Source organism: Eleutherodactylus coqui, chromosome 7 (genome assembly GCF_035609145.1).
Source record: "Eleutherodactylus coqui strain aEleCoq1 chromosome 7, aEleCoq1.hap1, whole genome shotgun sequence".
NCBI classification, from domain to species: domain Eukaryota; kingdom Metazoa; phylum Chordata; class Amphibia; order Anura; family Eleutherodactylidae; genus Eleutherodactylus; species Eleutherodactylus coqui.
Window position 1 is genome coordinate 128,317,645 of NC_089843.1, and position 14,860 is coordinate 128,332,504.

Genomic DNA, 14,860 nt, shown 5'->3' on the forward strand with positions numbered 1-14,860 from the left:
GGAGAAGAAATCAATAGTGGTGTGCTCCATGGTCTTCAGTTTGGCTCTCTGGAAGTTTGGTATCACCAGAATGTTATTGAGGTTCTCCAGTCAGGAATATAGTGGGTACCTTGGTTTACGAGTGCCTCAGCTTGCGAGCTTCTTGACTTGTGAGCAGGCTCTCCTCTGAATTTTAGCTATGGGGTTATGAGCCTGCTTCCAAGTCAAGAAGCTCGTAAGCTGGCTCGGGGGGCGGGAGTGGGGTCCAATACTCACCTACTGCCAGTGTTCTGGTCCTCATGACGGCCTGCAGTGCTGCTGCTGATGTCATTAAATGGCTGTGATTGGTTAACCCAGTGCCAGCTTTCATTTGCTGACGCGGCACTGGATTAACCAATCAGAGCATTAGCTTGCTGGAGGTGGGGTATTCAAGCCCTCCTTCCAGGAAGAAATGCTCTGTCGGCGTGAAGGAGGGGCACAGTAGGCTGCAGCAGCAACGGAGCTCCACGTGAGGACCGGAACACCGGCGGTAGGTAAGTATTGATGGTTTTTTTTTTTCACATGTAGTGTAAAATTTTACCCATTGAAATGAACTGGAACGCATTAATGGCGTTTCAGTTCATTTCAATGGGGAAAATTGATTTGACTTACGAATGTTTTGGGTTAAGAGCTTTGTCACGGAACAAATTAAACTCTTAACCCAAGGCACCACTGTATATTACTAAACAGTGATGGTAGAAACAGTATAGTACACTAATCATTGGGCCTGATAATGCAGCCTCTATTAGATATTAAAGGAAAAAGCACTCACCTATTGATGTCTGTGCTGCTCCCAGTATAGTTTCTGGCTAAGGATTCCATCAGGACAGTTCCGCCGTTCAGTCCAATACGGTCATGCACATGAAATAAATGTAAAGAGCTGCTGTTCTTGAAGTGGAAATCCAAAAAAGCCTTTATTATAAGAAGTGCTACATAAAAAGGGTCAGATGCTACATAGACATAGGACGCATTTCGACTCTGTAAAGAAAGAGTCTTGATCACCTCATTTGGTAAGTTACATCACTTCCTTAAATATCTGACCATTTTCTAAAAAACAGATTAAAGACAATTGATAGCAGCTGACCAGTTAACTCTTAATAGTAATGTAAAATATCAAGTTTAGAGATCCTTAAGACAAGCAGGTTTGTTGTGCAATCAATGAATATCTAAGTCATTATTACAGGGCACATCTCTATAAAAGATGAACAAGATTTAGATTAATCACATTAACAGTGTTGGAATCTGTAATGGTATGAAGCGGTCCCCAAAACATGAGACCCTTTTTATGTAGCACTTCTTATAATAAAGGCTTTTTTGGATTTCCACTTCAAGAACAGCAGCTCTTTACATTTATTATATTAGATATTGCAGCTGGTAATTACATAGCACCCTGGACAGACTAGGAGAGGATGCCATCCCCTTGATAGTGTTTGTGTTTACTCAACCGCAAAACATAAAGAGGAATTATATTGCAAGATTTGCATCTTTGTGTTATAAAATCATACTGATAATGTTATAGGAACCTGAAGAACCTTGTTAACATTTTCTAATAAATACCCCCCATTGCATTGATAGGAAGATATTATAAGTGTTCAATAAGGTTCTTCGGCAGTTTGATAAGAGTCAGAGTAGCTGCCGCCGATCTTATACTTTATGCTGTTTCAGTAGAACAATGTTTTTGGCAGTCAGGTTATTCTCAATTCACTGCACAGGGTTGTCGTATATTTAGGATTGTCAGGACTCTGGGTCCAGGAGACTGGAAGTCCCTGAAAATACCCGTAACCCCTGTCCCTACCTAGGCGACAACTGGGCGACAACGGTCCCTACACTCACTAGGGAAGGGGAACACTAAGAAACAGACAGACACTGGAAAAACAACAGTAAGGAGAGTCTGACTATCCGGGTCGGCAACGAGAGGGAACGCGGTAAAAGAGGGTCAGGCAAAGGCAACGTCAGGTTCAAAAACAGGGAGTCAAAAGTCAGGAGTCACAACAAGAAGTACGCTGGTTTAGCAGGCAGACCAAACTAACACTGGCACTGGAATGTAGACACAAGCAGGTTTAAATGCTGTCAGAGCTCCCGCCCCAGCAGCTGATTGGGGCGGGGAGTCTGACAGCAGCTGAGTGCACCAAGCAGCACTGGGGAACCCACCCCCAGCCCTGCAGGAGGCAGGGAAGGAGACACGTGCCTGGATGCCATGATACCAAGGACGCGACACAGGGCAACACCCATTGCGTCCCTAGCAACCCGGTGGCGAGGAAGAGCTCGGCGGCCAGGGGAGGTGAACCGCCGATCCTTACAAGGAATTGTATATAATACAGTATATAAAATGGCGTCTCATCTGAGCTTCACTTTATAACCAGAAGTTACAAAGATTTGGGTAGCATAGTGGCTCAGTAGTTAGCGCTGTTGCCTTGCAGTGTTAGAGTCCTTGGTACAAATCTTACCATGAACACCATCTGCATGGAGTTTGTATGTTCTCTTTGTGTTTGCTGGATACTCTGGTTTCCTCCCACACTCCAAGAAACATGCTAGTTGAAGACTTTACATAGTAAGCCTCCATGTGGACAGAACCTTATGATGTACAAAGCTGTGGAATATGTATGAGATATATGAATTAGTACAAGTAATAAATGCTGTATGTATAATGTCAGATTGTTCACAAGATGCTGATCACCAGATTCGCCTATTGTTGTTACAGAGTGTGGTAGGATGTGAATGTCTGGCTGCAGTGATGATGTAACTGGATGGCATCACCATTGAGGCCAGCAGTTGGATACCATATTATGGGATGACATCATTTGAGTACTTGAACTGAACCAAATTTAAGAGCCCAATTAATTACAAATGTTTGGGGTATTTATACATTTGAGCCACTTTTCAGTGTTTGTTGGGGATAAGAAGACCCTTGGAGCCAATCACATTTATCTATATCTGAGGAGAGTGTCTTTGGTGTACAGATTAATAAAATAATATGGTCATAATTACTAAGAATATACAAATACTTTGTCTGACCCCCGACATGTACCAGTCCTCTTCCAGAAACTCTTTGATGATGGGCACCTCTGAAATAAACAGGACGAAGTTATAAAACTGTATGGAAAGTACAAGTGATAATCTGCTATTATCTGGTAAGTGATTGGAAACAGGTTTAAAAAAAGCCTATGCATTTTCTAAAGAAGAGGAGGAGGAGGAAACCTCTGGAGAGATAGAGGGGAATGAGTCTTAAATTGGCCATACACTTGGTCTAAAAGCTGCTCACACCTGATAATTTTGGCAGGACTGGCTGTTATTCTCATGTGTATGGAGACCTTAAATTGTTTCCCAATGTCAAATTGTGTTTTACTATATCGAAAAAGCAATTATCATAGTTTTAGTTAAATGGATGATGTCAATACATAGACCGTATAGGCAGGTAAACGGGAATCTTTCTTTAACAAGTCGTTATTAATATGTAAAGTTTTTCTTAAATGTTAATCAACCTTACTGAGACGCTTATAGAAGGCTTATGTGTTTCTGCAGCATCTGGACATAGATACTGTCATTCTTCTGCGTTCCTCCTTCTGTGAGATGCTGGCAATGTTCTGCCACTTGTTGTCCTGCTTCACTGATTGGCTGGTGATGTTCTGCTATTGAATGTTCTCTACCAACACTTAGACATGGGCAATGTTTAGCTCTTCAATCTCGTCCTGATTTAACTGGATATAGGTGATATTTTGCCATCCAGTGATGTTTAATGGCTAAATAGGAACAATGGTCAGCTTTCCTCTTACTCTTAGTACTTCTTCAGGGCTGGTTCAAACGAACGCTGTTTTTGCGCTGTTAGCAGCGCACAGAACGCACTTCAAACAGGAAGCTATAGCTTCCCATAGAAGCGTTCACATGAGAGACTGTTAGGCGCGCTGAATCAGCGCACCTAACCAAAGATAGGACATGCGAGTGCAAATACGCATGTTGGCTCCGAGGTTCGCACAAAGATAGGACATGCCTTTCCATAGGCTCCTATGGGAGCCTTCAAAGCACGCAGCATGCACCTCGGATTGAATTAGCCCGTGCACGCCATCTTTACAGCACTATAACCGTGATCTTTTCTCGTGGCTATAGTGCACGAAAACAGCTAGTTTGAATGAGCCTGTATTCACATCTTCCTCCTCTTCCTCTGTGAAGATGTCTAGGGTAATGTTCTTCTGGCTGGATAGGGACAATTATCGGCCATCCTCTTCCTTCTTCCATCTTTTTCTGTAACATCTTCCTATTTGCAGAGGTGTCCTGGGACATTGTATGGAGGTGAGACATAATTGAAGATTCATATTATTGTTTTCCTACACCAAGCCAAGATTGCAAAGGTTCATAGACGTCAGAATGATAGATACCCCCCACAAATGACCCCATTTTAAAAACTACACCCCTTAATATATTCACTGAGGGGGGTCAGGAGTATTTTGACCACACAGTTTTTTTTCAGGAGTTAATGCAATTTAGAGAAGAAAAAAATTCATATTTTTGCAAATATGTCATTTTAAAGACATATTGTTTTCTGTAGTGCTCATGAAAATGAGGGTTGACTCCCCAAAATTGATGCCCCTGATTTTCCTGTGTTCAGAGACATACTCACTGTAGCCCTAATCTTATGTCTGGATTCAGAACGGGGCCCAAAATGAAAGGAGTAGTCAGTGTCTTTCAGAACAGAAATTTAGCTTGAAGATCTTTTATGCCCCATTGCCCACTTGTAGAGCCCTTGAGCGGCCAAAACAACAGAGAACCCCCACAAATGACCCCATTTTGAAAACTAGACCCCTTAACGAATTTATCTAGGAGTGTACTATATATTTTGACCCAACTATTTTTGAATGAATTTAAGCAAAGCAGAAGGAAAAAATTATGAGTTTTGTTTTTTTTTGGCAATTCTGTCATTTTAAAAACAGCTTTTTTTTTTTACAGCACACACATGAATGAGGACTTGCACCCCAAAATGGATACCCCTGTTTCTCCCTTGTTTAGAGACATGCCCATTGTGGCCCTAATCTTATGTCTGGATGCACAATGTGGCCTAAAATGAAATGGCTTTCAGAGCAGACATTTTGCTTGAAGGTATTTTAGGCCCCACTGTCCATTTGTAGAGCTCTAGAGCAGCCAAAACCACAGAGAACCCCCATAAATGACTCCATTTTGAAAACTAGACCCCTTAACAAATTCATCTAGGAGTGTACTGTATATTTTGACCCAACAATTTTTGAATGAATTTAAGCAAAGCAGAAGAAAAAAATTACAATTTTCTTTTTTACCCCAATTATGTCATTTAAAAAAAAAAGGTTTTTTCGTACAGCACACATATAATTGAAGACTTGCACCCCAAAATGGATACCCCTGTTTGTCCCGTGTTCAGAAACATACCCATTGTAGCCCCAATCTGCTTACTGGACAGATGGTGAGGCTTATAATGGAGGGAACACCCATTGGATTTCAGGGCCCAACTGAATAAATTCCAGGACCCATTGCTCAATTGTAGAACCATTAAACTGTCAAAATCAAGGTGAAGCTCCACAAATGACCCCATTTTGTAAACTAGACCCCTTAACGAATTGATCTTGGCAATTTTGTCATTTAAAAAAAACTTTTTTGTACAGCACATAAATGAATGAAGACTTGCACTTCAAAATGGATACCTGTTTGTCCCGTTTTTATAAACATACCCTAAGTGGCCCTAATCTTATGTCTTGATGCACAACAGGGCCCAAAATGAAAGGGGTAGTCAGTGTCTTTCAGAACAGAAATTTTACTTGAAGGCTTTTCAGGCCCCAATATAGCCCCAATCTGCATACAAGACACATGGTTAGGCCTATAGTAGAGGGACCACCCATTGGATTTCAGGGTGCAACTGAATAAACTCCAGGCCCCATTCTTAAAAAAAATAATACTCCGTAAAAAAATGTCCCCCTTCCCTTTTTGACATTCCCTATATATTAAATAAAATTAATAATGTAAGATAGTATGGTAGGTTTCAAAGCAGGGGTAATTACAGAGGCCTGGTTTGGATGAACACATGGGGCAATAAAATCAGGTATCCCTCCTCCCTTGCTTCTTACAAACCCAACATTTTTTGGGGGGTATTTTTTTCCTGCAGTTTCAGGGATGGGGTGCAGAAAATGACGCTCTGTAAGCCTTCGCACCTCCTCGGACTGTAATGCATCCTGCGTTGCGGTGGTCTCAAATAAAAGGTGCTCTACAAGCTGCTCCTGGAACTGGAGGAAGCTCAGCATGCCCCCAAATGATTTATAAACTACATACACATTAAATGTAGTGATCTGTGTCAGGTAGATTGTTACCTTTTTATACCAGGCTCTGTTTTTGCGCTTTACGAGATACAGCTGAATTGCCTGGTCCGACAGATTGACACCCCCCATAAATTTATTGTAATCTGTGACACAGACAGGTTTTGTTTTCTCCGCTGCAGCCCCCATCTCCTTTACTGCAATGGAGGTGTCTGTGTGCACGGTGAAGAGCATAGACACGTCTTTCTTGTCATGCCACTTTACGGTAAGCAGGGGGTAATTTGCCATTGCGTAAGATGCTCCCTTTTCTACGTTTCTGGACACCAGGGATTGTGGGAACCTCACCCTGTTTTTACGCACAGTTCCGCAGGCCCCTGTATCTGCGTCATATAAGGCTTTGTACAGTGGGATACTGGTGTAATAGTTGTCGGTATACACATGGTACCCTTTATTTAAAAATTTGCCCATGAGCTCCCACACGATTTTTCCAATTATGCTGATATTTTCCAGACACTTAGGGGAATTTAGATGGCGGTCTCTGCCCTCATAAATAAAAAAATAATATGTATACCCTGTTGCGCTCTCGCAATCTTTGTAAAGCTTAGCGCCATATATAGCGCATTTTAAAGGGGAGGGAAGGGGGGGAACTGCTTAGATGGAAGTGTATATCGGCCGGCCGATATACGCTCGTGTAAATAAGTCCTAAGCCTTGTTCACACTGTATATATAAAACCTCATATACATTATATATACAAAAATAACGCCAATTTTTTTTCCCCTATGTGGCTCGACCTCCAGGCATAATATCATTGCATGAGATTGTTATTGCCAAGCTTACAGTCCAGACAGATAGTCATATGTGAATGTGACTGGACCAAAAGAAAGAGAATGAGAAAACAAAACATATTAATAAATAATATATAATATATAATGATAAATAATTAATAATTGTTGCATGTAAACACATAATATACCAGCAACATAATAATCGTGAAAATTTTGAAATTTGTTCAATGCTAATTTTGGATTCAAAAGCTAAAATTTAGTAAAAAAACAAGTTGAGGATCAAAGTAAATGAGAACTGTGTTCCCCGCTGTAATCAAGGCTGAGCAGTTAATAAATTCCATCCTCAACAAAATCTGAATGTTTTTATTTATAAACTAAAATTTTCATTCATTTATGTATTTATATGTAATTTTTTTCCTGCCTGGGTTCACCATAAGTGCAGATAAACCAATTTATATACATATTAGTAACAGTTCAACAAGAACAACCGTTTCTTTCTGGTTTTTTTACCCCATCGTTTAATTAAATTTAACTATGCACTAAAATGTTCCTGTTTTTGCAGCGCCAATTGATATCAGTGAAGACCTAGAACAAATGTCCTTTCTACCTTTATAGTCTTTTTCAACAGACTAACAACTCTTGCAATTCAATTCCTATCCCCCTGGTTGTATAGTACAATAGAACCACGATGCACATGTGCCCTGTGGACTGGCTATGTGATCTCACATCGTGGCTTCCAGGCACTCCCTCCATCTCCCGCTCCCTTACTCTTGCCAATTGGTATTTCAAATAACACTATAGCGCTCCTGAACAGACAACGCCGAATCTTCTCGGAAGGATATACCATCAGCATCCAGACCAAAAGACTATTGTTTTCACAGACTATATAGCTCACCCAACAATGTTTCCATCAGCAGTTATGTAGGTTAAGTTACTAATTATCCAGTTTAATTCGTGCACCCACCACGATTTTGAATACACGATTTTGGATAGCTATGCATAAGTCCATCCTCTAGTATATGTTAGGGCATTCCTTGCTCTTCACATCATATATATATATATATATATATATATATATATATATATATATATAATATATATCATTTTGTTGCATGAAATATATTATACCTTTTTGATATTTTTTTAAAGATATTTACTGGTGTCATGTATTGTAAAACTCTTTGAATAGGACATCAATAGGACCTACTAGGTGGCGGACTGTTAGATATTCCAGATGATGTTCTTATGATCATAGAAATGTAGATAAAAGTTACTTGTTATAGTAAAATCTTCAGGAAGAAAGACAAAAATAAAATATCAGCAAGGTTCTGGTCCTAAGAATTTCTACATTCTATTGCAGTTCTGTGTTAGTGATTAGCGTTGCTCAATTTGATCAACTGGGCAATAAAGTTGCCCCGATTTTAGCAAAATCGAATCAGGTTACTCCGAACTGATTTTTAGCAAAATCATGGGAAAATTGAATTTCCCATAATGACCGCTGCAGAGATCAGTGTGCAGCCAATCAACAGCAAGAGGGACCTTGATCATGTCACCAAATGTGTCCTCTATCTTGCATGTAGGTCGCAGTTTCATTGCATGCTTGCGTCACATGACCTAGCCATATATATTATAGGCAAAGTGTAACCAGCGGCCATTTTATATTTGAGCACAGGGCAGAGAAGCACCATCACATTTATATGCCTATATAACACGTGGTCTGTTATTGGGGACAGATATTTTACACTGTATATATCGCTGCTGGTGTGAATGCTTGTATACTAGGGTTATATTGGAAGGAACAGAGAAAGAAGCTGCATCTGTGGTGACCAAGCGCAGACTTTAGAGGGGGAGACAGCGGAGAAATATGGTGGTAGTCAACCGTGGCTCTGCTGCTGTAGTCAACATGGCCTGACTTGGCTGCACACACTGGTAAAATCAGGCAGTTCTTCTAACCTGCTATCCATGGAGTCAGATAGGGTAAGGTCGTGATTCGTCGTGACGCCAGCCTGTCTACAGGTAGGGACGCATTCCAGGTGTAGTGGCCCAGAGTTGGAGCGTGTGTGTGTCTCTATGTAGTGCTTGTATTGTTGTGTTCTGTTAGGTGTATTGACTCACACAGTTCACGTAAGGGTTAATGTCTGGTGTCTGGTTTTCCATCAGTTTAGTCTGGTTATGTGTATTATCCTTCCTAACTTGTGCGTGTGTAATGTGGAGTGAATCAGGTGCTAGGGGGAGGAGATAGGAGACGTGTGTGGTCAGAGGAGATGAAGTTAGGAGGTGTTCCAGAGAGGAGCTGAGGGAGAGAGCTGCTCAAGAATGTGTGTGGAGTCCCGATGGCAGCCGGAAACCATGTGAGGATACAGGAGATCTGGAGCTTACCCATGCCTTGTCCCGGGCTCACTGCAGAAATGGAGTGCCTTTCCTTTGGAGAGTGTTTGGAACAGACCGTGTTTTGCTGGAGTAGGAGATGGCGAGTACATGGTTTCTCCATTTGTCTACCGCAATAGTGAGTGCACGCAGGAGAGAGGATTGACTCTGGGTCACCACACAGGCAAAAAACATAAATATAAAAAGTGAACAGCTCAACAATAATGGGGGTAGTAGTCCTTGTCCCTAGAGCATTATGTGTGGTACCTCAGTGCAGTGTATTGATGATGGGAAGACACTTGAGGAAACAGACTGAAGCTGATGAAAACAGTTCAACCTTTTATTTGCAGGGAGAGAGGGTACTTGACTTTGCATTTACATTCACTTGCAGTAACTGTTAAATCACATTGACTTGAGATGTTTGACCACTTGGCATTGCATTAGTAGACATTGAAACACTTTCTCAGGGGGCTTTGGCAACACATTGCAGCACAACACTTCCAGCTTTATTTCCCTGGCTTTGAAAAATGCTTTGCAGACAAATTACTGACTTGCTGACTTGTTCCTTTCCTGTACTCCTCTCTTGTCTTTCATCCCTCTCTCTCCTCTGCTAAAACTCAAGCACCATGTTATGTTCGTGGGGGCAAGGGAGCACCGTGGCCACATGAACATGACCCAGAAGGATAGGGAACACCAGGTAACTACCACAGATGAACACCTCTCCTTATTTTCTACTAGGGTGAGTGACACAGATCTACCTGAGCAGGGACATCGCCCCAATAAAGGACGGCCCAGCGGTCTTCAGATCTGGGCCCTAGCTGCTCCCAGGAACCCAAGCATCCTGGATAGGACACATACTGGACACAATAAGAAGACACACAAAGCCCTAATCACACCATACAGCAGCAAACACGCAAACACTAGTAGCAGATGTTAATACTATAAATGCCAGGTATTAGTTGACATTTTGTTCAAAATATGGAAGCTAGCAGGCCCCTTCACAGCTCCTGGCTATATTGCTAGTCCGTACACTAACCAGGAGTCTAGCGACACAACCAAAGAAACAGAAAGCACAAACCTTTCTTGCAGCAACCAAACACAGAACCTGCTCACACCACACACAGAGAGAGAATGAGAACAGAGAAAGCTGACCGCACCCAGACTTGAAAAGACAGCTCTTATGTGCACTGGTCTGGAGAGACTGGCTGACTGGAGACACACACATACAGCCAGCACAATCCCCCACACATGAGCAGGAAAGCTGCAGATCATCTGAAGTACCACAGATCCCAGGAGACAGACATGACACACCACTTCTCTTGTTAGATACTCACACTTAGATGTTCTCCTTGTAACTCCATGACTAGGCTCCAGAACCAGACTACTTCTTAGAAGACTTTGTTTAGATGTTCACCTTGTAACTCCCTGGTCTTTATCCCTGGCTGTCTTCTCTCAGTTATCTCCAAGACTTGACTTCCTGCATGGCTGAGCTCCAGGACTAGACTGCTTAATTATACCCAAGTGCTAGCTTTTATGCCTCCCCACTAACCAATCCTGGGATAGAGAAAATTCTCTCTACCCAATCCCTGGGCTAGCTAAAGGTGATTGATAAGACACAGAGCGAGCAGGTTAGGTTACATTCTGCAAAGTTACTCAAAAGTTAGCTATAGAGACACCAGATATTGCCCCTTTTGTGACCTGTCTAGGCCAATATATATAACCAGATAGAGTTTAACAGACATATACACATACACACACATACTTCACTTGAGGTAGCTAATAAAGTGCTGTGGGGACCCTAAATCTGGGCCACTACACATCACATTTGTATGCCTATATAATACATGGTCTGTTGTTAGGGACAGATATTCTACAGAGGATATATTGCTGCTGGGTATAAAAGCTTGCATATTAGCAGAGAACTTAGAGTTCTATTGAGACACTTTTACACAGGCCGTTTTTTACAAATGCAGCGTTTCTAGCATCGTGATTTACGAATGCGCTCTGCTTTATTTCAGTGCATTTCAGTGGTTTTTAATGCACATCATCACCCATTGCAATAATGGGGTACGTTAAAAATGTTGGCATTTAAAAACACCATACAAAAACGCTGTGAAAAGCCATGTTTTCATAGATGCCATTGTGAGAGTAGCATTAGAGGCAGCAGAGAAAGAAGCTGCATCACGTTAATATGTCTGTACGAAACGTGGTCTGTACATTGGGAGGGGGGCTATTTCTGCTGTTGTCAACGTAAATAGCAGCAAAGCAGACAGACAAACTAAGCTTTGGTGTGGGGAATATTGCAGTTTTCTGTTTGTGGCCTCAGACGTCATTCAAAGTCGCCAGTCCAGCCACTCTGAATTATGCAGCTAGCAGTGGTGTGAGGGGAATTAAATTACACTGCGCCAAACAGGGAGAGTGTACATATTTACAAGCTGTACTGTTTGACCTTCTGTTCTCACATATCGCGCCGCCCAGGCATTGCAGCTTAATTAGTTGATGGTTGTATTTTTGCTAATATAAAACAAAAAACAAACAGGAAATTACCCCCCCAAAACCACAGTGCGTGTTAGCTGCCTCAGACATGGATCAAAGTCGCTAGTCCAGCCACTATGAAGTGTTTGCAGGCCTTACGTGGCTAGCAGTGGCTTTCTGCAAACTACAAAGTTAACTGATAAGTTACAAAAAATGACACTTAAAATTAAGCAACAAAAAAAAATAAAGTAAGCAAGGAGTAGGGAATGTGTCGGTGGTGGTGGAGGTGGTAGAGGACAGGCCAAGTTAGCACTTCACGTGGCTCCCAATTCTGCAGGAGGCAAGGCAAGCCTGCTGCCATTCCTTAGAAGTGGTTTTGCCCACAGAACAGGTTTGTAGAGTGGATGACACAGCATGTGTCAAGTATCACCACCTCCTCTTCCTCCCAGTTGCAAGCACTCAACAGTCAGCCTGCATCAGTCAGCCATGAGCACCTCGCCTCTAATTCATCCCATGACAAATTCTCAGCACCATCCACAGCAGTCCACATGGTTCAGTCTGATCCTCCTTTAATAGGTAAGCCTTATGAGACAATGGGTGTCCCAAGCTATTGAAATGATTGGAAGTAATGAAAAGTGCTGACTGATGGTGCTCAACATTTTCTGTAACTCCCATTCATTTTAATAGAGAGTGACGGTCTATGCTCTACCTACCTGCCCACCTGCTCATGAGCAGATGCCTACCAATCAGTGTTTATGATGAGTCCTGTGGATATTGACGTGCCATAAAATGGTAATATAGGAGACACCTGTAATTATTTTTTTTTAACATGGATGATACTCTAGATGTGTTTAATAAATTTGCAGTAATTCTACAAACACTTTGTTAAGCGTTTGCTCCTAATTTGGCTAATATTTGTGTAAAGGTCAGTGGCCATTCGGAATTACAATTATGAAGTAATAGGGGATATTTGGAACCAAGCAAATATACAGAATTATTGTTCCTTGTTCTTGAAAAGAGGATGTCTTCTGCTTATGACAACCAGTTATAATGAATTACATTAGGTAAAAGCAACTAAGAGAAGGAGCAGTCCAGGTACACACTTAACTGACATTAGTTAGATGTAGGATCAATACTGTAACCTTATTAATTTTACAGAAGACAAATAAACAGGTTTATAACCTCATGCGCCTCTAGATGGAAGATGAGTATTTTTGTAACCTGGACCATATAGCTAGATTGTTTGCTGCATCTAAGTGCATTTGTTACATCCTGTAGCATCACAAATATAACACTACTCATTTTAATCTTTTTGACACAAACGAAATAATTATCTTTTTCTTTTATAATAACCATTAATGTTGTTTCGTGGTTATTTTTTACTTGGGTGATTTTCTACTTTTTGGTAAGACAGGGGCATTTTAAGCATGTGCAGGACCTCCTGATCAGTAACTTCTAAAACCAGAACTGGAGGAGGAGCTGTATAGTATAGCTGGTAGTCATCTTAACAGGACTTTTGGGAGCATCATTGTGAGGAAAGCCATATTTATCAAGTCAAGTGTGCATTTTAATGGGGATTAATAGCTATTCCAGGTCTTTGGCTATCTTTAGATTCAACAATGAAAAATCGCAATGGTATTATAGCATCCTTTGCAATTACTGCCACTAAAAAACGGTGCAGTCCCTTGTGCAATATTATGTATAATGCAGCACTGGAAGGCAAGGGAATGGGTCTAATGCCTCTTTTACATGAACTGATTCTCGTTTGAATAAGCACACGAGCGAGGGACGTCACCGCTAACTCGTTCACAATCTTTCTTTATCCTGCAGAATGTTTAGACAGGCAGATCATTGTTGAGAATTGTTCTCTTCTCGTTCAGTGCTCACCTTCTATGTGAAACACTGAGTGAGGAGTGTTTAAATGTAAAGAGAAGTGAATGAGCCGCCAATGATTTTTACGTTAACTGAACCGAACGATGAAAGAAAAGCGAATGAGAAGTGTGAGATCATTTTCCAATGATAATCAATATGTCTAAATGGGTCCTAAGTCTGAAGTGCCATTCCAGGTCACTGCACAATGAATGGGGCTGTGCTAGCTCCAACATGCAGCAACTCTGGGAACCAGCTGATTTGCGAAGCAGCTGGATGTCCTGACTCCACCAATCTGGTATTTGACGTCCTATCCTGACCATAGATCATCCATGAAAAATACCTGGAAAGCTCCTTTAAATGGTTCCCCTATGCTCTAATCCTGAGGAAAGGGCATCTATGTTTAAAACCTCTTTAAAAATATTGCTAAATATGCTCCCATGAAAAATAATAAGTGAAGGTGTTCTATTTGCATTGCTCTTTGTATCTGATTAGAGATGAGCGAGCATACTCGCTAAGGGCAATTACTCGAGCGAGCATTGCCCTTAGCGAGTACCTGCCCGCTCGGAAGAAAAGATTTGGGTGCCAGCGGGGGGTGGGGAATGGAGGGGAGATCTCTCTCTCCCTCTTTCCCCCTCCCCCCGCTACTCCCTGCTCACTCCCGCAACTCACCTCTCCCCTGCGCCGGCAGCCAAATCTTTTCTTCCAAGCGGGCAGGTACTCGCTAAGGGCAATGCTCGCTCGAGTAATTGCCCTTAGCGAGTATGCTCACTCATCTCTATATCTGATCTATAGTCCTTTTATTGAAAATTAAATGTAAAAATGAATGCTGCTTTTGCTTAAAAGGGTTTGCCCACAACTTAAAATGACCTCTGAACCATTTTGTCCTTCCTGGTTGCTGCTAACCAGGAACTGACTCTGCAGCCAATCATTGGATACATCATTGACCTTTTATAGGCATTGATTGGCTGCAGCAGTCACATGTCCCATTCAGAAACAACCAGGAAGGACAGAGTTGTTGCAAAGCAATTTTAAGTAATGGGAAAACACCTTTAAATGTGTACCCGAATATT